Consider the following 4,249-nt stretch of genomic DNA (forward strand, 5'->3'; position numbering starts at 1 on the left):
ATGGTTCACATCTATATTACATAACTTGAGCCAATGACAAATATATAGCTTGCCTCAAACAATATTTCCTATGTTCATAAAAACAAAATAATACAACTTGGCACCAAGTATAATTCTATTCTTTGAATGAAGTTAATACATTTAAATCGTATGTTAAATACTAAACAAAAAAATATTGATTCACTCCAACAATTGTTTCTCATTTAAGAAATATCTATCAGAAATAATTTGTTTTATCCAATCAAAAGGATTAAAATTTAATCAAACAATTGTTTCTCATTTAAGTCATAATATGCATCTGTTATAATTTGTTTTATCCAATTTAAAAAAAATCAACCCACCTCCTTTATCCGGGCTTTGGACCGGCGAAAGTGACAAAAAAGTGACACTGCGGCGGAGTTAATTAGGTGTTATTTGTTGTTGTTTTTTATTTATATTATTTTTTTCCATTTTTGTTTTAATTAAGTTTGGTTTGGTTTTTAACTTTATGGTCCACTTAGGAGCCTAACAAGTCACAGTAAAACATTGACATTTTTAAACATCATTTTTTTTTGGTATACAATATACATTAACAATCTAAATGGACCCACTCTTGCAGAGTTAGTCCTTCTAAAGTCTTTTTTTTATTGTTTTTATTTTAATATGTTTTTATTATTATTATTTTTTTTTCTTAAGTTAACCTTATGGTCCGCGTAGGAGCCTACAACAGGTCACATTTAAACATGAACATTTTTAAACATAACATATTTTTGTATACAATATATATTAACAATCTAAATGGCAGAGTTAAGTGCGTTGAGACGGGGGAGGGGCCGCGCAGGCACCCGGTGCTCGTTGTGAAGAGGTAATAGCGATAGTGCTTTCACCTCAAAAAGTCGCCAAAAGTCACCAATAGCAGCTGAAAAAGGTCTGAAAAGTAGCTAAATATAGCGACAAAATCGCTAAGTTGGCAACACTGCGGTTTGGTCCAGTAGTCGTAAGCGTCTTTGTATTTAATGCGCATGCGCAGGCTTGTACGTAACCTTGAAATTGTACATTTGTCTAAACAAATATTTCTAAATAGAGCTCCTAATCAAATATAACAGTTTTTTAGGAAGAAAACAAAAAATGTTTATTTGGGGATGGGCAAAATGATTCTTTTCCGGGAACTAGTTCATTCAGTTCAGTTCACTATAAAGATTCGTTTATTTGATTCGTTCGTTTTGATTCGTTCGTTACGTCAGATTACATCTTAAAAAAAATAAAAAATAAAAAAACTTTTTTATATAATTTTTTTTTTTTTTAATTGGTCATGGGTCCGGATATGACCGTCAAGACTGCAGTCCGCCGTTTGGAGATGCCTGCTATAATGTATGTCGAACGTCCCACCAATAAAAAAATAAATAAAAATAAAGAAAAAGACTCTGGAAAAGAGTCTTCCCTTACAAAACAAAAACAAATCAAAACAAAGACACAAAACAACAGGATTTAAAACACCTCTGACCAAATTAAAACATCCCTGAATCACACGTCTCAACAAAACAAACAGTACACAGCAAAACTGAGAACAGCTTACTCCAAAGATCTAGCTTCACTCAGTCCATGTGGAAAACCACTCCGGTTTGGTCCGTGCGATTAAAAAATAAATAAATAAATCAAAGTCTCTTGCCCCTACCACACTGCAGAAACAACAACACCTGCTCCTTCCGTTCAGGGTTCAAAAGGATCGCTCCGATGGGGGGTAGCTCGCCAGTCTGTACACCGCTGCAGACCTCCAGGGAGGGCGAGCAGGATGCAGACGATCCAGGATCCAATCTCAATCCACACAACCAAAAAAACCCGGCCTTGACAGCAAAGCCAAAAGTCTAGTTAATAGTCTATCTATATAATACATTTCAATCACTTTTATATCAATAATATTTAAGGTAATTTAACACAGTGTAAAACTTAAATGATTTACACTTAACTCTATATAAATCGGTTCAAATATATAGTTTACTGAAAGAAATTATAATTTTGAAGATAACTTCTATAAATCACAGATTTACATATTCCTTTTCACCATAAAGCAAATTAACACAGCTAGCAACATCACTAACCCATCAACAGACCGCAACATCAAACAGTGAAGAAAATGCATAACCCAACGGCAAAACGACAATCTGCCCGCAGCCCCAGCAACGGGCCTCACATCCCCTCCCCCACATCAGTCACGGCACGCCAAGTGCAGCGACACCACGCGCTATACTAGGCAGTTAGCAAGCAGCATTAGCAGCGGCCAGTTAGCGGCTTATCACGTTCTTTTCTCACCCAAAAACACAATTAAAATCCAAATGTTTACACAAGGAGACTCACCAAGGGTTTCGATTTACTGCACAGGCTTTTCGGGACTTTTAGTGGCGGGGGAATCTCTCATCTTTAGGTTACTATTAAAAAACAGTAGTCTATCGTCGAATCTCATCTGTGGCTCGTCCCGAAAAGGACGAATCTCCGTAACTGCTATCTGTTGACGCTAAAAAGAGGGTTGCGGGTCTAATTTCTGATTGGCTAACTAAGCCATGCGACTTTGTTGAGTTACAGGTGGTTTAACAAATCACACCATACTATTTAGATTCAATAATTTAAATGCATTCATTTGCAATATTTTCCCAATATATATCTTTATCTCATTCTGTGGCACTATTTAGAACGACAATACACAAGCCATGTATTTTTTACTGATTAGTAACAAACTTTTAAAAGGGGTTGTGATTTAAATCGAATTAAATGAAACGGTGTCATGTAAACCTGGGTTACATCAGCAGAACGGAGTCTGATGTCCCTGCAGCGCTTCACAGAGCCTCAGTGTGCTGAGAAGGTTTAATCCAGAACTGTTGTCAGGTTGCATTCATCTCTGGCTGCATAACAGATCGCTGCCAAGGCCTGCTGTCTGCTTCTGAAACAGTAATGGATACCCAGGGCCCAGCCTTGGTTAAGTGCTGACTAGAGTTTGGCGGTAATGATTGACAAATCCGGTGTAGCCCATGCCCTACTTCCCTTGATAACTCATCCTCGACCTATCACAACACAACACAACACAACACACACCTTTTTATCCATCAGTGTTAAGTTCCAAAATGGTTACGGTCTTGAGACAGAAAGGGTTGCCAGAGGATGTGGCAGCCCAGGTTTTTTATATTTCAGTTCAGATTTATTAGAATCTGAAACACCAGGGATGTTCAGTTTTGGGCCGCAAAATAACTAGCTTCTTGGTAGACTGCAAAGAGACATAAATCTTTGTCAATGTCTATTGTTGTCTTATATTTTCACAGAGTACCAGGAGACACATTTGCTTAGGAATATCAGGACAAATAATGCATGAGTCAAAAGAAGCTCCAGACAGTCAGTGATTGGCCAAGTAAGAGACACATTGTTTTTATCAATCACCAGAGCCGGACAGTAACAGAGTACATTTACTTGAGTACAGTACAGTAATTTTGAGGGATCTGTACTTTACTCGAGTATCATTTTTGGGGAGTACTCATGACTTTACTCAAGTAAATTTGAGAGGCAAATATTGTACTCTTTACTCCGCTACATTTCTATCCATAACCGTGAGTACCCGTTCTTCTAAAAAATAAAAGGAGAAAAGAAAAATCTCGGAAACCCTCAATTTGTTGTTTCCCTCTCAAACGTGATTGGATTGTGCAGGCGCCACTGATTAGGACAGCCTTCAGCCTATCAGCAATCACCTTTGCTTTCCGCCAAAGTAAACTCTATGGTCAGATTTAGATGAGAGATGATTGTTGATTTGATTGACGAAAAAACAGAGAAATTCACACATACATACAATTGTTAGCTGAATTTTCTTTTCTGATATTACATATTTATGTAGGCTGAGCAATTGTTTTTATGTTCTCGACTATACTGTTATACTGTATACTATTGTGCTATTGCCTTGTGGGAAAGTGAGAAATGTTAAATAAAGCAACATGGTAAAAATATGAAAATTACTTGATTTTATTTTAAATTCCTTTTACATTCTTCAAAGTATTAACATTTTTCATAACTCCATGTACAACGTTTCTATACATAAATGTAAGCACTGTGGCAGTAGTATTGCAATATTTAGAAAGTGTACTCTTGTACTCTTGATACTCAAGTACTTTTAAAAACAAGTACTTCAGTACTTTTACTTAAGTAGACATCTGACTGTAGTACTTTTACTTGTACTTGAGTAAAATTTAGCAAGGGCTATCTGTACTTTTACTCAAGTAAGGAAGCTGTGTAC

General features: G+C 36.4%; 1 long non-coding RNA gene across 1 annotated transcript; it reads right to left on the reverse strand.

Annotated features, from left to right (window-relative positions):
- Positions 1 to 1,501: 1,501 nt before the first annotated feature.
- LOC132474855 (uncharacterized) lies at positions 1,502 to 2,767 on the reverse strand. Its single transcript, XR_009529747.1, has 2 exons — positions 2,335 to 2,767; positions 1,502 to 1,823 (listed from the first exon to the last, which is right to left on the reverse strand). It is a non-coding gene; the product is annotated as an uncharacterized LOC132474855 (long non-coding RNA).
- Between the last annotated feature and the right edge of the window lie 1,482 nt (positions 2,768 to 4,249).

The sequence above is a fragment of the Gadus macrocephalus genome, chromosome 16, assembly GCF_031168955.1.
Source record: "Gadus macrocephalus chromosome 16, ASM3116895v1".
Lineage (NCBI taxonomy): Eukaryota > Metazoa > Chordata > Actinopteri > Gadiformes > Gadidae > Gadus > Gadus macrocephalus.